Consider the following 27,837-nt stretch of genomic DNA (forward strand, 5'->3'; position numbering starts at 1 on the left):
AACCAGCTACTACAAATCCAAGGACAATAGGGTCGTGACACTGTGGAGGCCTCATGGTGTTGATTTTATTTGCTTTGGACTCCTGAGGCCACCGTGCCCAGGTGGGGTTTCTGTCCTTCCAGCCATTTGGGATCTGAGTTAGGGGCTCCAGGGGGTGTGGTGTGGGGTTGCAGGTGTGCTGATGACTTAGAGCTACACTAGAGGCTCTCAGGGAGGCAGGATATGAGGGCAGAGCACCATTCCACCTTGGCAGAACCTGATCTGCCCCCTCCCACACACACAGTTATTTTGAGCCAGCAATAACTTTTTTCCAGTCTATCACACAATGGGACCAGGTCCTCATGCTGATGAGGACCTGTGCCCCACCTCTGGCAGACTGGTTGCCATCCCCAGGCTGCCCAGTGGCCACCATGACCCACAGCTCCCTGTTTGTTTCTGACCAGCTGTGTGGGGCCCAAGGTTTCCCCATCCACTCTGGGAAGGCAAATACCCAAAAGCAAGAGAGGATGCTGTGTATGCTACGAATCACAACACAACACTGGGGTGACAATGGCTGCACTATTAACACAGCTGTTAATAAGGCATTTGTATACGGCTTTTTAGATGAAAGCTAATCTAGTGTAAAATATTTTAAAGCCAACTGAACACCATCTATTAAAAGGAATAAAAGTTTCAATCCAGAAATTGGCCAAGCTGGGAAACCAAAGCATTGTACCATCTTTCTTACATCACTTGCGCATTTTCTAGGGTGCAGCGAAATACCATACAGAAGAAAAACAAGTTGCCACATTCAAAAGTAGTTATTAGATAAGTCTGTGGATTTATATTACCTAAAGACATAGAGCTGAATTGAATGAATGGTAGGCTGTTCCTACTTAGTCACAAATTGTGTTGGGAAATAATGTAGCACTTTTTTTTAATTGTGATCCTCCATCAGAGCAGTACATTGTCTGGCTGGGGATCCACTGCTGGTTTTGGGTTTAAACATTATATTTTACTTAAATTCTTTGTGGGAAATATTTTTTTTCTGTTGCCAACAATTCTTTTCTTTATTCCCAGCAAAACTCATTTGACTGTCTATTTTTCAAATGCTTGAAAACTATTGAGCAAACATGTTCTTTTATAAAATACTAAGGAATTTAGGACAACAGAAAGTCATTGAAATGCTACTTTGAAATATTTAAATCTTCAGAGGGCAGGTTCAGTTTTTTAGGGGTTTATTTTTGACATTTTTGAAGATATACATACATAAATTATTGGTAATGCTGAATTCCAGCACTGGAAATGCAGCAAAGGACCTTGGCGGCACCACAACGAACAGCTGCTCGTGAAGAGCCTGCCTTCCCAAACACCCAGAGGAAGGTAGGGAGTGCTGAAGTGTTGGCTGAATATTCAAAAACACTGCAAAGAATAAAAACCTCACCATAAACAAAATGTGAGGAACACACCTCTGCTCCCAACGCCCCTTGGGCAACGCTGCAGGAAGGACCTGGCTGTATATTTTATACCTCTGCTATATGTTCACACAAACACACTTTAAAAAAAACCCAACAAAACAAAACCAAACAAACAAAACGAGCCTTATTACTATTTCAGTGTCTCTGAAATAACATTGGTGTCCCGTAGAAAAGAAGTATTTCCCATGTACAGCACCACATAATCATTTAGGTGCACGGTGGGAGGTATTTGCCATCTTCTAAAGTATCACTTATTAGCCCTGGTGGGGCTGCAACTGGCAAAATTGCAGGTTGATCCTGTGCAATCAACTGAATGGTTTGAAGGTGCTGTGGGGAGATGAGTGGGCTCTCTTCTGAGAGCAAATGCAGTTTAGCAATAGAATGAGAAGGGCAGGAGAGTTCTGTGGTGTTGTAGGGTCAGTTCTGAGAGGTACGTTGATAGTCTACATCGTCCTCGAGCAAAGACATGCCTGTCAAGAACAAGGACCGTCGCTAAGTCTGGGGCTGTGCACACATGCTGTAATAAAAACAGATTCCTCCACAGAGATTTTACAAGCCAGGTTTATGACCAGACAACATACAGATGTAATACACAAACACAGAGGAAGAGAGGAAAGGAGATAACAGTAAAACGAGCATGCATTTTTCATAATAGGCAGTAATTTCATGGCTTAATTTAATCAGTGGTCTAACTTAGTGCAGTACCTTGCTTTTCTCCTGTCCTCATAAGTTTTAAGGCCTCATTAACATAGGATGCGTGCGGAATATTTCACAGAAACTGCAGTCACTAAGAGTAGTCCCCCAAGCTTTATGGCATATTTCACAGATTTCACAGAATATTCTGAGTTGGAAGGGACCCACAACAATCATTGAGTCCAACTCTTAAGTGAATAGACTGTAGAGGGATCAAACCCACAACCTTGGTGTTATTAGCACGATGTTCTAAACAATGGAGCTAATCTCAGGGTTGTCTATATGGGATGTTATTCCATTTTAAGTACTGGTCCCAACAGAAAGTATTTAGCTGCCATCGTTTCAAAAGGTTAGCAAGGTGTTCTGCAATAATTGACATTTTCTGTATTAAGAACCCTAAATGAGTGCTGAATTTTGCTCTGCAATGTGGAAAGTGCAAGCCAAAACTTTTAAGGATGTTCACAGCATTGTATTGTCTGACTTCTGTTTACTCCTGTGTTGCATTTGGAACCGGCTTTGGGAACTGTTGGCAAAAGAAGAGGTTTCAGCACTGTAAGTTATTAGGTGTTGCTATAATAAAACCACTTCCACAGAGAAGAGGAAAGTGCTACATCAGTTTAGATGGTGAAGTTAAGCTCTGGTCCTGAGGACACAGTTTGAGCTGGGGAAGAGCTCACAACGTGCCACTGGTTTCCATAGTAAAAGAGGTTGTGTGTGACTTGGCAATAAGTCTTTAACATGAAACTATGTACAAAGTGAGGGGTAATAGCCTTTTACGTTTGTATGCTGTCACCATTCATATTCTTACCTTCCATGTGAAGATGATCTCCTGTACGATGTAGTCTCAGGAATACCTGCACAGGCTTGGCCATGAAATTGTTTATTGATATATACGATCACACATCTTTAATTACACTTCAGAAGATCACATAATACAGTAGGCATATTTCGGTAGCTATCTTGGTAGGCCCAAAAAGCCCTTAAATATAAAAGGAAGAACAATCGTCCTCCTACCTGTATTGAGACCAAAATATGCGTTGGTGCTGCCAGAATTGATTTGTATATAATTGAAATTCATCTTGCAGGTTCAAATTTTAAAGAAACTCAAATCTGGTGCCAGCCGAACAGGACAGTAGAGTTAAGGGAGAAACTATTTTTGCCGAATTATTTTCATGTGAATTTACTGATCTTGAAAGATGCTGCATTAGTGATAGCACTTCATTTATCCAAAGGAGTACAACGAGTGACAGTGGTGCTCCTCACCAAAACAGTTTAGTCTGTTTCTGGGAAGAAGCTTCAGGGCAAGGGTTTGCATCCCATTTATCAAGTCTACTGGCATCTTCTGGCTTCCTGGTCTTGCCATTTTTCCTTGTATTTTCAAATTTTTAGAAAGAATGAGAAGACTAAAGAAACACTTACAGAAGTGCTAGCCTTACACTAACTTTTGTGATGTTTACACCTATCTATCGAGAGGATAAAATCCATTGTGTAAATTTTAACTTTTCTACAAATTGAAACATGAGATAGGATATAATCCTTCATGCTCATTATGAAAATAAAGTACCCAATCTAAGATTGTTACAACCTTGTCAGAGAATTCCGACCCTAGAATTTCTAGAGAATCCTATATATCCCAAGTCTGTGCTCTCACTCCAGTTACACCTCACTGCCTTCACAGAGAACATCTGCAAGTATCTAAACTGGTATTTTGGTCCTATTCAGCATCTGGTGAGATGTACTTACAATTACATAGCTGTAATAGTATTCACTGGATAGTGCAATAGGCTTGAGTGGACTGTTTAGCTCTGGGATTTTAACTAATTTTAAATCAAATTTTGAATTTTATGCCCTTCCTTCCAAACAGAAGGGTGTTACACCTTCTGATTATGTATTAGGTGAGGTAGATGTAGCAGAATAGCACACACAAAATGTTCAGTTTCCTTACTTCTGCCACACATTTCCCCCCTATTTTAGCATTAATCATTTGCCACCGTAGAGTTGAGCCCAGAATAACGTATTTTCAATTAACACAAACAAAAATGCATCATCAATAGCATCGTCATTAACAATCAGCAATTACTGCTTAGTTACAGCCCTTGTTCCAGCTTTGGGGCACAGTGCATCCCCACACTGATGACAGTGATGATTCCAATAGCAAAGGTCAGCCTTAAAGCCTCTCTGAAGCCAGTCATCCAGACGATTACCGTCATTGACAGTTTTTGCCAGAAGCACACTTATTGAAAGCAATGTGAATGCCACAAGGACTGTGTATAAAAATAGAGGAAAATTGTCTGCAGTCTTCCCTCATCTCCTGGTTGCCAATTGTAATTAGATCTTCGGGCTGCTTTGCAATCAGCCATCAGTTCCACAGTATAAAGACCTCTACAGCAGAATACGCACTCTATGTCTTTATCATCAAAGTCCTCCAGTCATTCAAATGGCTTACAGTAGAGATATCTTTTCTATATAACTTGGAACATCCAGGGGAAAAAAAAAGGAAACTGAGTACACCAGAACTTCTAGAAGAAACTGAAAAGGATATCGATTGCAGTTCCTGTGCAGCATTTCCTGATGCAACCCCACACTTAGCAGAATTACCGAAGTAAGGTCAAAAAGAATCTTCACTTATACATTTAAAATACCACCTCCTTTTACATTTTTCAATACATAGGATTATCTCCCTTCATACAACATACTTAATCTTCTGTGTATCACCAATTTAATATTCATAATTTCAGTGTTTTGTGGGATCCAGTCTCAATTTCGTTCTACTGATATAAGCAAAAAATATATAAATGACCTCTAAGATCATATTCACCTACATGTTACATGATGTTTCTGCATTATTTTGTCTCAGACAGTAGTGCTGTTGTTTAAATAATTTGTACCACAGTTGTATTGATTTATTAAAAGATATATTCGGAATCCATTTTCACTGTGTTTAGTTGTTAGATGCATACACAGAAGAGTGTTCACCTTGTTGACTTAAAATCCATCCTCTCTGTATTTATTGCCCTTAAAGGAATCTATATGGACAAAGACTATTTGCACCAGTGCCCTGATTTTCACCATAAAGAATATCGAATAAATACTTTTTTTAAGTCCCACTCAGCTAATTGTCTTTTGAAATGTAGTTCATATGTCAGAAATATCTCTCAGCTATACATCATTTACTAAGCAATGCCAGAAATTACAGTAAGCTGTTATTTTTCTGTTTCTGAACATGCTGCTCCATAATTCTCTTTAGAGGAACTCCATGTGAGTGGTACCAGAATAAGAACTGTTATATCTCATAAAGCCACAGACTACCAGCACAACCCCCCCAAGGTGAGTTTCAACTGCTCTGTAGCTAAAGAGGCTATTCACCAGCAGAAGACTTCAGGATACAGAGGAAAATTGTCTGTGTCTGCTGAGCCTGGCTATTAAAGCTGGCAAGTTTCATCTCCATCTTCTCTGATGTTCATCCTATGAGGAAAAAAGAGAGCTTCCATAGTAAGGACAGTTGTGGTCAACCTAGACATAGGAGCCCACTGCAATTTTGAAAGCTGTTTTTTGAAAGCTGTTTAATATTCCTAAATAGGAATATTAGTGACTCTGAGGAATTAATTCTGGGATGGAAGTTCCTACAACTTCCATTCTTACTTATAAAAGCATTGTTAAGAAAGAACTAGTGCTATATTCCCATGGTTGCACCCTGTCTCTGTAGATGAAGAAAATATTTCAAGTGAAGGGGCCAAAAGTTAAGACTAAGACATTCAAATAATGTTTCATGAACCCTGGAAAATTTCATGCTGAGCTCCTCAGGTGAAAATTCAGTTTCTGTACATTCCAATCTTCTTTCAATATGCCCATCTGACTCTCCAGATTCATTAACTGAGCAGCCACATTTTCTAGCAGGTTTCCTACAGTGATTGAAGTTTGCAACACATCTATTTCTGCATATAGCAATTCCAACACTTCTCAAAACGATCCCTTAAAGTCCAGACTTGTGGCAGATTGTCTTTCCAGCAGGACAGCGCAAGATGGGCTCTGGTATGTGTCTTGAGATGTAGTGGTAATGCACGTTGAAATAAATTAACTATTTATACAGAGCATTTCATCTCAGAATTGTATGAGCTATCTACCTCACAAACCATGCATATAAAAGTATGAGAATGAGACAAGGGAGTTTATGCAGGTCAGGATCTTAGGTACTAAGAATACACTATGTTTCAGAAACCCGATGAACCTGGGTAATTTTGAATATAACAATGATGTTATTCAGATCACTAAATGTTGTGATGTAAAAAAATTTGCAGGATCAGGGATTAATGATTCAATTTAGGCAGTGAAAAGCAGCTTTATGCCTTGGTGCAGAATGACCTTTAGGCAAGATGGGAACATTCTGCTTTTGTTTGTTAAGAACAGTTTTAACTAACCTGTATTTCAACAGTCACAGAATTAATTACAAAAAGGAAAGTTCTCAAAGTTTTCCTCATTTTTTCCCTCTATAAGTCTAACTGCTATGAGAAAGTTATGAAAAATAGCTAGCTAGCAATTGTATAGAATCACATCAAGTGAAAATACTTTAAGAGTTTTGTTATATTGTGACATCTACAACCCTCACTTAGTGGTTAATGGATATAATTTTGTTTTGGTTTTTCACCTACTCTAATCATAAGTTGCAATCACACTTGTTTCTTGCATGACTCCAGCCAACTGAACCCAAGTGAGCTTCAGAGAAATGAAAGTTAGGGCAATAACATGTGCAATTTTTCTTTAATTCTTGTGTTTCCAATATAAGAAAAATTAAGAAAAACAGGCTAAGATACAGACTTAGTGCTGAGCAGCACAAAAGTGATGCTAGGAGTTGTGCGCTCAAAGAACTGTACAGTGAACATCCAGTTCCAATTCTTCCTTGTCTCTTTTTGTCAGGATTAATCCTAAAATCATAGAAAAGGTTGAGAAAGACCTCTAAGATCATTGAGTCCAACTGTTAACCTAACACTGCCAACCAAGTCTACCACTTAACCATGTCTCTAAGGGCCATGCATACATTGCTTTTAAATACTTCCAGGGTTGATGACTCAGTCGCTTCCCTGGGCAGCCTATTCCAACCACCCTCTCCATGTTTACCACCCTCTCCATGAAGAAATTTTTCCTAATATCCAGTCTAAACCTTCCCTAGTGCAACTTGAGAACCCTTACCTTACTACAACCTCCTTTCAAGTAGTTGTAGAAAGAAATAAGGTGCCCCTGAGTCTCCTTTTCTCCAGGTTAAACAACTCCAGCATCCTCAGCTGCTCCTCACAGAACTTGTACTCCAGACCCTTCACTAACTTTGTTGTCCTTCTCTGGACTTGCTCCAGCACCTCAATGTCTTTCATGTTATGAGGAACCTAAAACCGGACACAGGACTCGAGGTGCAGCCTCATCAGTACAGAGGGACAATCACTGTCCTGGTCCTGCTGGCCACACTATTGCTGATATAAGTCAGGATGCCATTGGCCTCCTTGGTGACCTGGGCACACTGCTGGCTCACATTTAGCTGTCTGTGAACCAGCATTCCCAGTCCTTTCCAATAGGCAGCTTTCCAGTCGCTGCACCCCAAGCCTGCATGACCGCAGTTCAGGACCCAGCACTTGGCCTTTTTGAACCTCACACCGTTGGCCTCAGCCCACTGATCCAGCCTGTCCAGATCCCTCTGTAGAACCTTCCTGCCCTCCAGCAGATCAACACTCCCAATCAACTTGTTATCGTCTGCAAACTGACTAAAGGTGCACTGGTCCATATTGTTGACAAAGATATTAAAGAGGGCTGGCCTCAACACTGAGCCCTGAGGAACATCACTCACAACCAGCCACTAGTGGATGTAACTCCATTCAACATAACTCCATGGGTCCAGTCATCCAACCAGTTTTTTACCCAGTGAACAGTGCACCTGCCTAAGCCAGGAGAAGCCAGTTTCTCCAGGAGAATGATGGAGGAAATGATATTGCAGGCTTTACTAAAGTCTACGTAGACAATGTCAGCCTCATGCACTAAGCAGGTAACCTTGTCATAGACAGAGATCAGGTTAGTCAAGATCATGAATTAAGGCTATCATTGGCACTGCAATCCATAAAACACAGTGCCAACTTTACCAACTTTTTTTTATGGGAAATGACATTAAAGCAGCCGCTTCTGTATCTCTGGTAAGCTCCCCATATTGTACAGACAGCTCTGAAGTTGCCTTTAGATCTGTCATATGGTGCAAACAGCTGTCGATGAGCCATATGAACTGCTTTGACCTCCTGTATGCCATTTTCCTCTGGCTTCCCTTTGGCTTTGAGCATGCGGCCTCTTTTACACAGCTCACAGGATTGCCACAGATAAGTTTTTTTCCCATTTGAAGGGATCAGTAATTTTTCTTGGAGAATGCAAATACAAATCAATAGATTCTCACTTTAACATAAGGGAAATGCTTATTTTAAAATGAACTCTGTTTTTACCCCTGAGACTAGTACAAAGCAACCAGAAGAGGCTCCATTAGAGCTGCACGGGGGATTTCAAGACTCTGCTTCACTTGTCCCCATTTCACATTGTCAAAACATGTAAAAACAAAGGATTTCATTTCACTTACAAAAGACATGTCAGTAAGTGTACAGCTTCAGAAGGAATTTAATTACATGGTGTCTTCACAGGTGACAAGGTGCTAGCATTTGTGTATATAAAAACTACCTGAACAAGCTTTCAGAAGGATTTTTTCCTTCAACACAGGGAAATTAGGGCTACTGTGTCTCACATTAATTTGAGGTCGAGAACTCCACTCAGAGGAGTAGGACCATGGATTGCCTGAATTTGTAGCAGAATAAATGTAGAATATGTCCATTGCATATTCCCTTTCTCCTGCTGGACAGCATGATGATTTTTTCATATATATCTTCTTTTTTTTAGATTAATTTTATCTATTTGATATTTGACTGATTTAGCTAGAAAGTCAAGTCATCGTTACATGGCATGCCTTAGACACCAGGTGGTCTGCTAGGCAGAAATTTCATCAGATACCTCTGCCCTTTAAATTCCTCATGTAGAGAAAGAGGCAGTGTGAAACCGTAGGAATATGGTAGAGAGCTGTTCTGGGGAGCATTACCAACCTGTGAACCCTGAGTATAGCTGGAATCAGGAGCAATGGATCTCTCTGTGGGCCCTTTCCATCAGTACTGGGCAAACACCACATGCCCCATTTCTGCCACGGGGGAAAATGCCCCAAGAGATTTCAGTGCCAAAGTGTTTAAGTGACATATCCTATGCTCGGGACAGTACTGAGCAGGATATGAGAGAAGATGCAGCTCTAGAACCCAAATTTTGCTCCAGTAACCTGCATGGCTTGCTGAAATCCTGCAAGTCTTAGGCAGGGCTGAGCTGTTTAAGACCAAAGACAAAATTTGTTTTCTTGTGTTTAGACTTAACAGAGTTACATTTCATTTCACATTCCTTATTTGTACAGCAAAGAAGCAGATTGATATTTCAAAACCTTTTCCAAATGTTTATTTTAAGCAGTGATGGAGGAACTCTGTATTTTACATATGGTTAGTGGTGCTGTTTGCAAGTTATCAGTCATCAGTTTAACTTTTAATCAAAGGTTTTAAAACATTTGTGTCTCTTTGAAAGTTTCACACATATTTAAGTGGAGCTTGATGAGTAGCAAAGTTTTAATTAAGCAGGTGTCCAGTGATGGATGCACACCTCCCTGAGAGCCCCTCCTGGGGGCTATTTCTGGGTAGCAAGCCACTGAGTAGTTGAGAGGACAAGTAGCTGAGAGTAAGTGTACTGACAACACACCTTATTAAGTACAAAATCTGTACAGCAAAAAAATCAAAACAGGAAACAAGGACAGCCTTTGATGATTATAAAAGTTGCAAAGATAATTCTACAGCTACAGGCACGTATTACACATATTACATAAATATTGTAAAGATTGTATGTATATCTCTAATGCTAGATAATTATTTTCTATTCTATTATAGAAATCTTTATACACAAAAGTTTTCAATTTTTTGTTTTGCTACTGCTACCTTATGCTGATTGTCTTTGGTTATATTACCTTATTTAAGTTCACTGTTTATTCCTCTGCTGCTAGAAACAACAGAAAAGGATGCAAACAATGCAGGAAAATAATCTAATCATGATGGTCTAAGAACCAGCATTTCTGATTTCTCTGTTCTGGGGCATATATATAATACATATGTACTACACAGCCTTAAATACTTTATTCTTATTAATTAAAATGTTACAGCTTTATGTGCATACACATTACACAGCTAGAGAGACAGGAACAGGTACTAAACATTCACAGACAGTCATGAAGATTTAATTATGCAAGCAGCTTTGAAGCCTTGCAATCAATGTATGTATACACATACACACACATGTTCATACATACACCTACATGCAAAGTGACATTAATCCTGTATATCATGCAACCCCAAGTGATGTTCACAAGGATTATTTTCTAAATGACAGTTAAAAATAAGCATATATCTATTGTATTCAAAAGACAGAATTCAGTTCCTTTAACCAGTTAAAATATAGAATACTTTAACCAAAAATAAAGATGAGTAACAGATTTAACACAGGAAGAATTCTAGAAAACTTAATTTCAGAAAAATAAAATACATAAAAGTGAGTCAAATTATTTAAAATTTTTTGATGTATATAAAATTCTAAACTATTAATAAATATATCTGATAAATAATGATGATAGTCTCCATATTTCTTTGTTTAATTCTCAGTTTTCTTGCAAGATCTTCTTGAAGTTTGGTTGTAATGGATCATTACGTCCATAATGTGCTCAATGTTGGAGTGAATTTTGAACAGTTTTTAGGCTGCATACTGTTTTCTTCCAGATAATTTACTGGATTAAAATTAGCAGTGTGAAAAGCTGTAGAGAAATCTAAATGCCTGCCAAATCAAAGAAATAATCACATTTTTATGAATATTTAATATCATAGTCATGGCAAATAAGGCAAGTAATTAGTACTTACCATAAATTTGCAAAGTATTATTTTATGTAAATGTTACATTCTACTAGTTTGATATGAATTATTCATTGTATTACCAGACACTGACACAAACCAGCAAACACTAAAATCTATGTGTTATTAGTTTACTTACCTTTAATGATATCGTTTAGAGGGTATTTTTCTGAGATTACTATTTTTTCCCAAATGGGATGGAAACAAGAAGAAAGTCATTTAAAGTCACCTACTGCACATTCCAGTATTGGAGAAACTCAAGATGCAAATCAACAAAATGCAAGTTCTTTCATGTGTACAGATGAAGAGCTCTCAGCTATGTCTCCGACTGCAAAGACTGCACAGGTGATTACTATTAATGAAGTATGGTAAAAGCTGTTTACAAAAATAATGGATGTGGGAGAGAAACTAACATCTTTAAAGATGACTCCCATAACCCCTCACAGTCAAGAGGCAGAGTCTTTGGGTCGGGGAACTAAAGGATGAAGAGAGAATCTAGACCTGACCATAACATACAATATCCAAATAGCACTTTAGGATAAAAAGGCCCCTCTAGTTTATCTACAGGTGTTGGGTTGTCATATGTGTTTCAGGGATTGACTGCTAACTTTTCTTGATTCTTACAAAAATCATTTCATTTTCCTGATTTGTGATTGGCACCTACTGATCCCTGAAAACATCAACCCTCATCATACTTCCAGTGCTATAGTATATTAAATGACCAAAACCACTTTCAGTTCTTGCTCCATCTTAAGTATAATCTCGTGCTTCTTCTGGTATTAATAAAATCTTTCATTTTACTGTCACTGCCAAATTTTCACTGATATACTCCGTCTTTGGAGTCACCAGTATAGTTACTCAACACTAATTCCTAGAACACATATCCCTTTGCAATTACCTTATGACGGTGAAGATAACCAATAACCTTCTAACCTATTTTTCACGTACCAGAATATTTTATTGACTCTTGATGAGCAGCATCTGACTGTTTGATTGTACAAAGTGAGTTTTCTCCAAACAGTAAATCTTTCAGTCTTAATAAATTACATCCACTGCTTTATACTTATCAGCTTGCTCTGTAGCAAACTCATCAAAATTAAAATCTGCTTATGCTATATGTCCTCTCCTTTGGTAAATCCATGTACATTTTCCGCAGAAAATTTTATCTTTTCTAGCATTCGTCTGTCCTAGTACAAACCAATTTATTGTTCATGAGACTTTCAGACTAGCTGGTTTTGGAGTCAAATTCTCACAAAAAAAAAGATCTGATATTTCATATACAATAAAAAACATATACTGGTCCTTTGGATCATAGTTCAACTTAGAGGCATCACAAATTACATTTGGGATCTACCAAGAGGTATTATAACTTTCAGTGTCTACCTCACTCTTCACCTGTCTGGCAGTGTCTTAGAGCAATAGAGTTCACAGTACACAGGCAAAAAGTCAATGTTCTGGTTCTATTTTTGTCAAATCTCACCGAAGTAGCAAAGGGTTTTCATGTTCTAACAGAACTCTGAATGGTAAAAATGTAAACTATTTACGTACAGTAAAAAGCTGTATTACCATCCTTGGACAGAGTTTTGGAGCAACTGGAGTTGTTTTACTAGTGGTAGGTAAATCAGACTCAGATTACAGGCTGGTAGAGGTAGTTGTCTCTGAACCATTGGCGTCTCTGAATCAGGAGTTTGCAAGCATGAGTAACGTTGGTCTACATTTAATTTATTTGACATAAGTACAGCTTTCTTAATGCAATCTTAAATCTGTGTTACTCATGGTTTTCAATGATTGGTGTCTGGAGTTTTGTTCACCAAAGACAAATTTTAGCCTTACGTGCTATTATTACAACGTAGGTGTGATTTTGAGTCATGTCACACTAAGGCATGCACCAATCAGAATGTCTCTACAGCTTCTACTGAATTGTACAAAATTAAAAACATCCCATTTCCAGAGAACTGAAATACAAGGATTTTAGCTAAGGGAGAAGGACCAGGTTTAAGATGAATATCAGCTGTGGCTTCATAAAATGAAATATTTCAAAGTACAGGGGAAAAGGTGTCTCAGCAGCTCTGGGAACAGCACTATTATACAGCTCCTCACTGTGAGATCATGTTTTCATGCTGTACTTGGGAAGTTCAACAAGGAACTGACAGCTAAGGATCGAGTATTAGAAGGAGTTATACAAACCACAGCTCAGTATCCCCCATTTTAAATAAAAGCTTGCCAGCTGGCAAGTGGGAGAGAAGGAAAGTTCTTGTCCTTGTGGGTGGTTTGGACTATGCGAACCATCAGTCTTTACCCTAACAAAACCCTCATCAGTCTTTGGGAGTTGCATGATTTCCCTTAAAATCACCCTTGTGTAGCCTGTTTTATTTAGGTTCAAATTATTTTCACCTCCAGCTAGGCAAGTTAGCAGGGTCTGTAGAAAAGCAGAAAGGAGCATATATAATGATAAAAGCTCATGCAGAAGCATTCTTCAGTCTCTGATTCTTTCACCCTCTAGTATGGACTCTCCCTCATCCTGTACCCCGCTCTGGCCTCCTCTCCCACGTTCATAATGATAAGCAACATGTGCAAAGCAACCAATTAAAAACAAAATACTATTTGCACATTTAAAGCGATAGTAGAGAAGATACAAGAACACAGCACAATGGACAGCAAAAACGTGGTTCACATAAATGTTTGGTTTTAGCTTTAATATTTTAAATAAACATTTCCTTCCACTTAGACTCATCCTAATCTGCAATCTCCACCTGGTGTTTTTCAAACCAGATGGAAATGTAAATTATTTAAAATCATGAAATTCCATTAGCAGTTGGGCTTAAGTGCTTAAAAAAAATAGGAAGAAAGAGAACTTTTGAGGGTTCCAGAAGGCGACTGCACCACCCCTTGTGTATGGCTGCAGCCACAGAACAGGGTCCAGGACCACTTTGCTTCGGACATACCCTGGCTGAGCTCTGAACACTGGTGAAGAAGATCTAGATCCAATTTGTGGCTGAGATTTGCATTGCAGCAACACCTGCAGCTCACTCATTCCCAAAGCAGAAAGAGTGTGACCCCTGGAGAGCCTGCAAAGCAGACATCCATTTCACCTCCCAAACTGCTTCGAGCAATGCTACCTACTTTGCTTCTGTTCAATTGGGAGGAAGAATTTTCAAAAAATGTTCTTTGTTTTGTTTTGTTTTTTTCCCAAAGTGCAACCAGTGCCCATGATGGTGTCTGTTCATTCCTGTTTGTAGCATAAAAGCCTGTGAGGAAATGCCATATAAAGAAGATGCCTGCATGAACAAATACTGCAGAAGACTGAGAAGGACCATGAATAAGAAAATACAAACTAACTTCGTCCTTCTATATGCAGGACTTTTGACCATGAAAATTAATAACAAAAATGACATTTGGGGGCACAGCATTCTTTTATTTCTCCTCTTTATTGAGGTCTTGTACTAAAGGTGATAAGCAAGCAACAAGTGATAATGTTATATCAAGCTACTCACAGCTCTCAAGTGCATCACAAGACAGGAGCCTAAAGCCACTAGCATCAACAGTGTGAGACACAAGATGCTCCCCTCTCCCTTCCTTCAAGGTGGCTGAGTTCTGCCAACCCCCATCACCCTCTGCCAAGCTCTCTATTGCTCGGCACAGCAAGCAATCAAGCAGAGACTTCTTCACCACTGGCTGGAGGACTATCTTCTTGCGTCTTTAATATCAGTTTTTGTGAGTTGGGAGCACTCTGATTACTGTTTGCTTGGATTTATCTAGTATTTGGCCACATCATACTGTAAAAAACTCTCTAAAGCCCAATTATATTAATTAATGTACAAGAACTTTAAAGAATATACAAGATGTGTAAGAATATATATGTACAAGAATATATCCAGTGGTATGGATATATTCTATTGACATTTGGTGGTCATCTATATAGATGCATCATTTACAAAACCCACACCAGATCCACACCCATACCCATTCTGCCTCCATTATTGATCCCCAGTTATTAACAATACTATTCTTAGCCAATTACTAATCACCCAGCTTCAACTAGATGGTAACCACATCTCCATCTTTAATCCTGCTTTCACTGAGCAAAGAAGAGTGGTTGGATTTACCTTTCATGGACCAAATCCACTGAAAGAGACTTAGCCACTGTAACACTACCCTATCTGTCCTATTACGAATCCAGACCCCTCCGAGAGATGGCTATGTCACCCTTGTGAAGTACGAGAAGAGTTTGGTACTTCTGAAGGGAATTCACAAGTATCAGTACATTGGCTGTTAATGCATGTCTTACACCCTAGGTCAGTCAGAGTGCTGACCTGGACCAAATATTCCCCTGAGCTGGCACAGGTCTCTCCACTGCCTGGTTTGGACCAGAGATCTGAATCCAGGTTTGGTCTAACAGAAAATATCTATATGAGAAATTTCATAAATCTTAAGCCGTACAGTCAGAGGATACAACAGATAGTTGAGGGCACTGGATATGTGAGTGGCAAGAGCGCAAGGAGCTGGAATCCCAGGTTTGATTTCAGGTTCTGTAGTTGAAGGTGGTGTCAACCCTCTATGAGTTTGGCCTTCTTTTTGCACATTGCCTAGTCCAATACGAGTCCTATCAGCTACAAGTTTGCACACTGTGAAACTCAGAGACTGTGATTAACAATGATCGTATTTACTATGGAAACAATCACTTTGGAATTTTTTTTGCTTTGTTCCTTCACACCAACACTTCTGTAAATCTTTTATGCCCTTGGTGCTTGGGCTAATGTAATAGAAAATCTTATACTTTCCTCTTATCTCTAAAATATTAGTATATTGGCTAAGGAAAAAACACTCATGACTGACAGATATGACCCTTTCCAGGGCACCATCTACCTACAATTCCTGGTATTTCATACCACTGGAAAAGCAAATCCTTGTTCTTAGGGAAAAACCTTATCAAATATTGTAGCACTAAAAGCATCCAGAAGTGGCAATGTAAGAAACAATCCAAATTTCAGTGTCTCCAAGTGAATTTCAGAGAAGCTGCCTTATGGAAGGGAGAAAGCTGCTTGCTTCACACAGCTCTGTTCTGCTTCTTTTTATCATTTCATCATTTAAATTTTGGACAAGTTATTGTCATGGCTTTTTCTCTTTCTGGTTCCAAGGAATGAACCTGGGGCTTCTGATCAGGATGAAGAAACAAACAGAAAAAACATTCATGTAGCAAAAGCAATCTTGTCAAATCACATTTTAAAATAAAAATTATTTTAGGGTATGGCTATACTGTATTTATTGCAGTTTGGGCAAAGAGCACTGTATTCACTGAATGGATCCTCAGGACAATAGCTCTATTTGCACAGGAATCAGTGGAACTAAATGTCCTGATGTTTGCTGTGTTCCTCAGAAGAGCTTTGCAGTCTGCATGGAGCTCTCTTTTTTTGCCACCAGGAGCATACAGGTGAGCCAGTTTAAATCTAGCTAGGATATATCTGCATGGATTGCAGTCAGCTCAGCTGCAGAGTTACTGCAGTGTAGTGTCCCCTCCCATACAAAACACATTGCTCTATGTTGTTAATTTTCTATAAGCTTGCATACCCCATAGGTAGTCCAAAATTATCCTGCTTCATGGAAAGAAGTCAGCAGCCATCTGCACCAGAGTGAATGGCACTCAGCATGGCAGAGGTCCCAGCTGGGATCAAGTCTTCCTCTCGTTATCATCTGAGACTTTCCCTCTTCCCTTAACAAAGCCCAGAGAAGCCATCAAAAAGTATTCTGAAATTTCCATAGCTTTATATTCATACAGAGCTTCTTCTGTGCTCTCTGTGTAGAACAGCTTGCAGCATCTGGGGGTACTTCCCTTTTGGGGGTAGGAGCCTCCAGAAGTTCAGTTACTTTAGCCATAGCCCTCAGGGACAAACTCTGCTGTCATTCCTTCATCATTATGCTGCAGATGATGCCAAAGGTAAAAGGAAAAAAGGAGGTCCAGCTGGGGTTGTACCTTCTATCTGTGCCATCTTGGACTCAGAGCTGCAGAAAAAGAAAGCTTCTCTCCACTGCTTTAGGGAGATCAGAATTTGGTAGGGATTCCCCTCCATCCAGTGTCAATCAGAGAGCTGTACAGGTTGGACAGGTCATCCTTAAAGCAGGCACAGCTACAGGGTCAGATGATATTACTCAAAACTTTATCCTGACAAATTCTGTAAACATCCAAGTGAGCAGGTAGTGCTCACTTTTCCATGACTTCACTGTTCTCATGGTGTAACAGTTTTTCCTTGTATCCGCAAGGATACAGCTGGATAAACACATCATGCGTGTCTTATGAGTTGAGCAGAAAGGGTAAGAGTGAATGGGGTGACATCAGACTGGCGACCTGTCACTGGTGAGGTTCCACAGGGCTCCATCTTGGGCCCTGTTCTCTTCAACATCATCATAAATAAATTTGACCCAGGACTGGAAGGGATGACACAAAACTCGGAGGAGCTGTTAACTCCCTCAAAGGCAGGGAGGCCCTGCAGAAAGACCTTGACAAATCAGAGGACTGAGTAATCACCATATGAAGTTCAACAAAGGAAAGTGCTGGATTCTGTGCCTGGGATGGGGAGACCCTGTATGTACAGACAAACTGGGGAATGAAATGATGGAAAGTAGTGTCACGGAAAGGGACCTGGGGGTCCTGTTCAATAGCAAATTGAATGAGTCAGCAGTGCCCTGGCAGCCAGGAGGGCCAACTCTGTCCTGGGCGGGCATCAGGCAAAGCATCACCAGCTGGCCGAGGGAGGGGATTGTCCTGCTCTGCTCTAACCTGGTGTAGCCTCACCTTGAATATTGTGTGCAGTTTTGGTCACTGCAATATAAGAAAGATATTAAGCTGTTAGACAGTGTCCAAAGGAAGGCAATGAAGATGATGAAGGGCCTTGAGGGGAAGCTGTATGAAGAGCAGCTGAGGTACCTTGGTCTGTTCAGCCTGGAAGAGACTGAGGAGAGACCTCATTGCAGTATACAACTTCTTCATGAAGGGGACAGGGGCAGGCACTGATCTGTTCTCTGTGGTTACCAGTGACAGGACCCGAGGGAATGGCCTGAAGTTGTGTCAGGGGAAGTTTAGGTTGGATATTAGAAAAGGGTTCTTCCCCCAGAGTGTGGTTGGGCACTGGAACAGTCTCCCAAGGGAAGTGGTCACAGCACCAAACCTTTCAGAGTTCAAGAAGCATTTGGACAATACTCTCTGGCACATGGGGACTCTTGGGGATGGTCCTGCATAGGGCTAGGAGTTGGACTTCATGATCCTTGTGGGTCCCTTCCAACTCAGCATATTCTGTGATTCTGCCATACAATTTTCCTTATTTTAGCTTCTGTCCATTCAATGTCTCTTGTCCTTTAACCGCACACCTCTATAAAGTCCTGTCTCCAACCTATTGCTAACCTCCTCATTGATTCTGGTACACTTTCATTAGGTCCCCCAGAAGCCACCTCCTCTCAACTGAATAAGCCCAGTTCCCTCAGCCCCACTTCACAGGACAGATGCTCTAGCCCCTGACTACCTCAGTGGCCCTCTGCAGAATTTTCTTCAGTTTATTGATGTCTTACTTGTATTGGAATGTTCAAAACAGGATGCATTAATGAAGCTGTCAGGAAGATCAGAAGGAGCTGAAGCAGGGAAGCATTCTGAGAACTTTCTACGGTTTTGACTAGGCATTTCCCCAGCCTGTTTTGCAGGTTTCAATATGAAATAATAAGCAATTACACACTCAGGATGCAATAAGTTATTTTTTTCTGTCTATCACAGCAACCAATGGTATGTACACATCTAGGGCATCAGAAATGCAAGATGAAGTATAGTGATTCAGTCTTTCCCACTGTGGCCTGGTTGTGGACGGGTAGGAACCTGCATGCAGTGGGTCTCACCAGTTAGCTGATGGGTAAAGCTTATTAACATTCAAGGTGCTCAGTTTGGTTTGTCTGACCAGTGAATGCAAATTAACTTCAGTTTTGTTCCCCTGTCTTCTTTTACTCTTTTCTGCATTGCCTTTCAGTTCTCTATTCCTCTCAACTGGCCAAACCTTTTCTTCACCCTTCTCCTCCCACCTTCCATCTTGAAACTTAGGGGTTTCTGTGGTAATTCCTGTGGCAATAGTCAGCATCCTCCTACCCCAACATGTAGTTTGAATCTAATCCATTTCAGTGATAGTATTAGTGGATCTGGGACCACTAGCCATTTTATTTTGACCAATGTCTAGAGTAAGGGGGGGTCCATTCTTGATTTGCTGATTGCCAACTCCATAGGAAACACAGTTATCCATAATAATAAAAAAATATATCACAAATTAGGTGTATGTATCTCTAAGGTAGGTTGCATTTTTAAGGCAGTTTCAGTACAAGGATCAACTCATTGAGATGAAGGCACCTGAAGTTAGATGTTTACAAGTACAGCACTGACCTAAACTCCCATTACAAAAAATGGAGATATAGTCAAGATTGGGAGCTGCCCACATACAGCTGGTCTGCTCAATAACCCTGCAGGCTATTTTTATCTCAAATTGAATCCTATCTGAAGAATTCAAAAATGGCTTTATATGACTTAGAAAATTCATTTCCTACTACACAGAGAGGAAATAAGGACCAATGTTAAGTAATTACACTTAGCTTTGTGCCAGCTCAGGGTCTCTCAGTGGGTTGTTCTGAATACCAAACCTTGCTGCCTTAAGATACTAAATGCAGCAGATCAGCTCCATTTAAAAATACTTCTCACAGCTCCCACATGCCTTGCATTTTGTCACAAGCCAGTTGAGGCACAGGGATACAAGACCCTCCAGAGCCCTCCAGAACAACTCCAGATTCCCAAGGGCACATCAGCAAACATAGACCCAATCTGGGATGTCAGTTCCCACCTGGAGCAGCAAGTAGGTGACCACTTCCACCAGCGGGTGCCAAGGAGAAGTTGGCCAACAAATGGAGACAGAAGAGAACTCTCAGGTGAAGGGGTCTGGCTGATGCAGTTGGCTGGGGCACAATATCAAGGGAGAAAGAATGGATCCTCCAGTAGTCACTATGCCATCTTTCTTTGTTTTCTTCTTTGTTTGGATCCAGGACAATTGAGGTCCAGATGAGACCAAGTTCAGAGCTGGTGGACTGAAGCAGTTTCCAGTTACACAGAAACCGTTCAAAGTTAATAAACAAGTCTCTGAGGCAAATGGGAAGAAATAGATTCATGCATTAAAGCTGCACTAAGAGAGCAAAGAGAAAACAAATAATTCTCTCTGTCTGCCACAAGCTTCTCTTTAACTGAACACTATTGGAAAAGAAATGCTGTTGGTCCCCAGTGCAATGGTGGAAGAGGTGGGAAGGTTACGTGGGGAGAAGAAGAAATCACTTTATTTCTATCACGATGCAATAAGATATAAATACAATCAAAAGGGGTTAATCTAATCCTTTTGTGAAGCACTGAGTCAGAGAACAAGACAAAAACAAATCTGTGATCTGGAACTTCCTGAGCACCCACTCAGGGTGGATTAATGAGGAGTACACGGCTGTGAAATTACGTGCCCTCTGAGTCAGGAAAATGGTCCTAGTGGTGCATGACCTTGAAATGAGGGGAAGCAAACTTCACCTGATCCACAATTATAAAGACCTAAAAGGAGGGGGACTAAGGAGGAGAGAGAACACATTAAGAGCCGGGAAAATGTTTCTGAATATGAAACTAACAAAATAGTAAACAAACCCAAGGCTTGAAAGATGAATTAAATGTAGCCTAAAAAAATCCAGAGGTTTTAAAGGATACTGGCATTAGTGTTTGAGCATTATAAGAAAAGCTTGTCCTCTTTATTTACATGAAGTGGATATTTTGTTGCCGTTGTTATGGACTTAGTGATGTTTGTCTGCCTTCAATTTTCTCTTTGCAATGAAAAATTGTTGTGAGATGATTTCTAGTCTTAGCTGCTTTACATGACAGTATTATCAAGGATTCATCAAGAGGCCATCTGTCGAATTTATGAAAAAAAATGCAAAAACAAAACAGATGAAAAGGAAAGAGCAAGACAGAGACTGGTCCAGGGGACGATAGATGTGGCAGCATGTGCCTCGGTGTGAAAATTACAGCATTTAAATACTGTAGAATAAATTACTGTGCCGAAAAATTAGTGATGCTCTCCCACTTCAGATTCTCCCCTTATGAGAACATAATGAAATAGATCACAGACCAAATCATTTTTTCCTGTGGCTATTATTATATTCTAATGAAAAATTAAAATGGGGTAAAGACATAAAACCTGTAAGGGAATCAAATAAGCTAAGCTACTGAGTCATTTCTTAGGTACCTCCAAAATGTATAGCTGATGTGGAAAAAATAAATTCATAGCTTTTTATGTATGTAATAAACTGATCTCCCCCTGTTTTTCATAGCTTCTTGCATCTTTATAGCTGGTATGTGTAGGCTCAAATACATGCCTGTAACATAGAAAGGATAATGGAAGGGGGGAAAAAATTGATCTGTCTTCATTACAAGCTGGTTGAATTGCATATCAAAGTAAGTAGAATATAAACATCTATTCCAAAACAATGTATATTGTATATAAAATTTGCTGAATATCTACTACTTTCTAATTAGGGTGACACCTATGTTTACATATTGAGCATGAGAAATAAATTTCAATCAAGCAGGTACTTATTGAAATCAAGCCATTTGGATTTAATCAGAATCTAAGAGTTTAAGTTCAGTTTTTACTGCATTTTTTTGAAAGTTCATGTCTTTCTAGCCTCTCCTTTCATTTGGTTTCCTTAAAGAATGTACTTGAACTTCTGTGAAAGTTAACAGGGAAAATATCTCACTGTTTGTTGCACAAAGTCAAAGATTTCTAACAGTCTTTCCTTAAATGCAGTCTGCCTTTGTGTTTTATTGATTATGTTTGAAGTTATGAAAAGCTAACCACGAGGCTATTCCCATGAAAATGCAAAAAATCAGAATATGACATACCATATATTTTTAAACATCATTATATTATTTAATAAAAAATTTTAGTTCTTCGTGTCCTCACAGGGAGAAAAACTAAGAGAAAAAAGGCTGATATTGCTTTTATACTACACTTAGAAAGACATTCACAATTGTTGACTCTGACTTTCCTACCAAAACTTCCCACAAAAGTAAATGGCCTACCAATGATGATGATCCAATTATGACTTCCTGAACCTGAGAGAAAGAACAGGTGAAATTGCTCCCAAGATTCATTAAAGACTTTCCCAGACTAATCTAGTTTATATGGCAGAAGCACAACTCTGCACTAATTTCCATGAGTTACAATTTTTAACTAATAACTAAGGAAAGGCTACATCTGGCAGTCCATCAAACAGTCCTCAAATACACAGTCCTTCGGTTTCGATGACAAGCATGGAGAAGGCAACATCCCAAAATCTTCAGCTGACTTGAAAAAAAACCCACCAAAATAATTGTTAATTTTAACTTAATTGAATTGCGAAGATCATCTTGATGCATCAGTAATTAAACGACAGCAAACACCATAAAAGCAAACTGTGCATATATCTTAATGGCAGAGAGCAAAGCAAAACTACTTACAAGGACTAAACTCTGTGTCCTTCCAAAACTGTAATAGGGTTTATGGCTAAAGACTATCATATCTTTCACTGTAGTCTAGGGAAACCTGCATTAGGGAGAGTCTAGAAGTTTAGCCCTGAAAATATGTGCTTACTTATTTAACTTTACTCATGAGGGTAAGCTCACAAATTTCTGTTGTACTTGACCCAACTGTAAGGGCAAGCATATACAAATCCCTCTGAAAGATGGGCCATAAAATTTACATTCTGGAAACTTTTTTTAATACAATTATGCAAATATTACCATCATGTTATTATGCTTTAAGGATCAATTCTTTAATTATATAAGCGTCAATATTCACTTGACAACTGACAAGAAAAAGAAGAAGTAGTTATGCTTGGGGGGAGAGGGTTAATTAAGTTTTGAATCTACTCAAATACCTAAATATTAAACGAAGTCAAGATAATGATTCTCAGACAAAAATATTGTCTCCAGGACTTAACTTCTGATTTAACATAAGATTGGTACGTGAATACAAGGCTTGGTACCCTTTATAAAGAAGGAGTAGCCATTTAAGTACAGTGAACCCATAGCTTCTCAATGATCAGTAATGTTGCTTGTGAAAATTGACAGAATAAACACACAACATTGAGGCATACTCTATCAAGTATACCCTATTGTATTGTGCCACAGTAAATGGGAAACAAAAAAAACTTGCTGACTGTGGTTTTTGATCCTCACTTTACTGCACTCTAGGAACAGTTCAGAAGCAAGAAATGGCATCAACAAACCACTAATGTTCTTCGTGATTGGTTTTTAAGAATCCAGTTGCCTCGTTTAGAGCTGGCCATTTCTTCTTTTCCTCCTTTTCCCAAATGCCAGGAAAAAGAAACAAAGCCTTTGCCTGACTCTATGCAAGGACCAGCTCATGCTGAAACAGCGCAAGACTCCTCTGAGTTTCAAGGGAGTGAGATTTTTCCTACCAGTGAAGAGCTCTGCGGATGTCCAGCCCAATTTCCACTATTGATGGGCCATTTAAGTGCTTCACCCATGCCAAAGCATTTTCTCTGTCCTGTGTAACAAAACCCAACAATCACAAACAATAACAATCAGCAACAACAAAAATTGTCAGACAAGCACCGAAGGTCTGGTTTCATCAGGAGCAGTGAATTCCTGGTAACCCCAGTTAATCTATTGGGCTCAGAAGCAGTTGTTTTGCTGGCAGCAGATTTGCCACATGAACTGGTTCTTTTTGAGCCTATGGGCCCATCTTTGGAAAATCAAGAGCCCTTGTGCCACTCTTCACCTGTACCAAATTGCTGGGGCCATGAGAGGAGAATTATGCTGGGACAGGGCTGTGTGGGAGAAAACACATTCCATTAAATTGGTTACTGAAGTGTGTAACACTGCCACGCACAGGAGTCAATTACCCTCAGAGTCCAGCTCTGCCCCACTCCCTATAACCATATGACTGAAGATCCATTGTATAATAATATCCTGCAATAAGGTGTCAAGAAAGGACATCAGAGGTCTCTGAAGCTATGAGCATTAACTGGGTGCAATACATTCCTAGGTCCATTTTATTGGGATAATCCTTGAACTATTCAAATATATGAACTCCCATATGAAAGGGTATCTCTCCATCTGCACAAGCTTGGGTACTGACAAACAGGCTGGAAATATATGGGAAGCTACATTATTTTAAATAACTCTTCCATAAAATAAGTAGTAAGTACACAGCTCAGCATTTCAAGAGCTGTAAAATAAACCATCATCAAAAAGCTTATTTTATGAACCCATAAATCTCCTGAAAATAAATGTTTTTTTTTTTCATCTTCCTGTGTTTTAATAAAAAATTCCTTTTTTTACTCACTCAATTACAATATCACTATCAGTTCAAATTACAGGTCAAAGATATGGGGCTTAATGTATGTACAGCCAGTTCTCTTCTCCTAATAACCTGTCATTCCCAGGATTTGAATGTCAGAACAGAGCCTGCCGTGGTAATGCTACTCGGCAGCACAGTGATGAAAACTTTGGACAAATCATGAAGAACGTTCCAGATCCAAATCATCAGAAGGTTACTGGGGAGAGCCTTTCATCGCGCTCTGACCCCTTGATCTGACAAGTGACACCTACAAAATGAACAGCTCTCCAGCTTAAATTGTTTAACTGTAGCCTGATCAGTTTTATTATCTTGCTAATCCGGATATCAGCCATTTCATCAGAATGGAAGATATGCATATCATGAATTATTTTGACACCAAGACCTTTTAATTTTTGCCAGCAATATTTCACTACACCAATCAGGGCCTGCAGTCAGTGATGCTGCTCGCCTCCTGGGATGTCAGAGGACAGTGCACTCCTGACAGCACCAAATCATCTGGGAGCTGTAACGAGCTATTGCTGCAATTATTATTATCTCTTGTAGTCATGCATTTCATTACAGTGCAGGCAGACAGAGGTTTCGGTTTCGAGCCAGTCTTATTTAGGAATCTCTGCCATTTTATGGGCTGTAGGGCTCTGTAGTGTAATTTCTTTTCTCCTCAATAGACAAGGATAGGTGAATTTCTAATAAAAACAAAACACTACCGAGGTACTGTAGAAAGAGGGAGCACAATACAGTACATTAACCAGCAGTGAAACAGCTTAAATGGCCCACTTGTAGTTTGTGAAAGCAGTGGTTAATCAGCAATATGGTTTGCTGCAGAGAGAAATAAAGAACAGTTTATCTTTAAATACATATATATTATCCTTTTTCCAAACTACCCACTGCTAAACTTTTTTGTAGACTAGCACAAAATGCTGAAGGGACAGATCTATGGCTTTTAATGATTTTTTTTTTATGTCACCTGATAGAAAAGAAACTAAAATAGTTAAGAAAAGATGAAGAAAGTATCTGTTTTGTTTGTTTAAGCATCTTAGAGGCTGTTATTGCAAAGCACGGATATGCAAACAAGCACATTGGAGAGAAAGGGAAGAGGAGTACTCTCAACTAAAGATTGATAAAAATTGATAAAAATTATAAAAATTATAAAAATTCAGATATTCACACATAGAACACACCATGTCTCATGAGGAATGGGTGAGGGAGCTGGGTTTTTTTAGTCTAGAGAACAGGAGGTTCAGGGGGGACCTCATCGCTCCCTACAACCACCTGAAAGGAGGTTGTAGTGAGGTGCAGTCCGGTCTCTTCTACCATGCCTGCAGTTGAGAGGACTGGAGGAAATGGCCTTAAGCCAAGACAGAGGAGATTTAGATCAGATATTAGAAAAAAACTTTCACTGTTATGGTGATCAGACATTGGTTGCCCGGGGAGGTGGTGGAGTCACCATCCCAGAGGTGTTCAAGAGGAGTCTGGATCTGGCGCTGGGTGATCTGTTTTATTGGTTTAGGTTTACAGTGGTAGTGCTGGGTGGATGGTTGGACTTGATGATTTTGAAGGTGTCTTCCACCTTTGATGATTCTATGACCACAAGCCCTTCCCAGAGACAGCACCAACAATCACCATTTTAGCTTTTTCCTACACCTAAAGTTAAAAGGTGGTCCAAAAGAGGTTGTCCTGCCAGCCGTGTGTTGAATGTCCTTTGGAGGGTATTGCCAGCTTTCACAAGCATCATAAACCAAAAGAAGATAACAAAATGTGCATCATTGAAGATGTGCATTCATGAAAAGGCAGTGGTCTGCAAAACGCCCAACATTCCCTCCCCCTGTCCTCCCTCCATCTCTCCTTGACTTTCACTTTTACTATGACCAGTGCCCATGTGTTTACACATACATCATACCACATTTTCATCCTTAGCTTTCCTTTGCTACACTTAATTGATTTCAAGACTCTCTTTCTCTTCAAGACTTCCTTTCTCCCTTGGTTTCTTTCCTCTTTTTCAAACCTGCTCCTCTTTTTCTCAATATTTAAGGACAAGTGACTCAATATTGTAATAGGAAAAGAAGCACCAGCAAAATCAGGTATAGAATTTGGTATTTTCAATTCTCCCACACTTTTTAGTAATTATGTGTAATACAATGAATAAAAAAAAAAACAGGACAGTTTCTACTAAGTGTGGGGGGCAAAGCCAAGCTCCTGACTATCTGTGTACACATAATAAAACACTGGAAAGTCAACCACATATTTGGAGAATCTAAAACTATGGTGCTATTGATACAGAAACAAATTGCTACTATATTAAAAAAAATAATTTGAATAGACAAATTTAAATGTAAATAATGAAAGAACCACTTCACATAACCTTTCTCTGTGAAAACTACATGATGTCTTCTTCTATGCTGAGGTCTTTAATTATGCACTTTCTGTATTCAGCAATCTCCTCCACATGTATAGTTTTTTTGACAGCAAGAGAGACGAAGTTCTGAATATTAAACTTAAAGTAACATATTCTGCCTCATCACTTGTGTAAAGACAGCTGATATTGCCTAAGAGTTTGGCACCAGGGGCCAGGCACCATATTTTCAGCCACCCACACACAAACCCTTTCAATACAATCACTAGCAACTTGACTGTGAAATTTTCAGACATTGATGGCTAGCAAAGACTAATAGCAATGCTCCTGTGATGGACTCCCGTCATGAAAAAGCAGTTCTTCAGCTTTTTGATCCCATCTGTGTGATGCAAAGAGAGCAGGAGAGACTTTGCCTCAGCAAAGATAGGATAGTGTGTCCAAAAAGGAGCAGAGCAGCACACCAGGGTCTGTAGTGTTGTGTTTATTTACAGATGCCATGCAGTTTTACATAACTCCCTTGTTAGTTAAGGGCTGCTGATCCTACAGACTCTTATACATGTGAGCAGTTCCATCAAAGTCACTGGGACGTGCATGAATTAGGATTCCTCCTTCAAGTAAGGCTTAGCAGGATCAAGGCTCATCCTCACGGCTGTTGAAATATTTGTGATTGACTTTGAGAAGCTAAATCCACTGAGCACCAAACAAACTGGAAGGTACTTTCTGGTGTCTCATGAACCTCTGAGGGACTGACTGCCAATCAGTGGTCATAGTTTGCAACTATGGAGTAAGAGAGCTGGATCACATCCCCAGGATTGTTAATGTTGGTTAGCACAGCAGAGCATCAGCTCAAGGCACTGACATGGACAGCAACGGCTGCATTATTTGCCTGGGGATCATGATGCCCCCTGCTCTGAAAGGGTTGGCCCATGGGTGTC

The sequence above is a fragment of the Manacus candei genome, unplaced genomic scaffold (genome assembly GCF_025592945.1).
Source record: "Manacus candei isolate 608988 ecotype Guabito, Panama unplaced genomic scaffold, ASM2559294v1 h1tg000008l, whole genome shotgun sequence".
NCBI classification, from domain to species: domain Eukaryota; kingdom Metazoa; phylum Chordata; class Aves; order Passeriformes; family Pipridae; genus Manacus; species Manacus candei.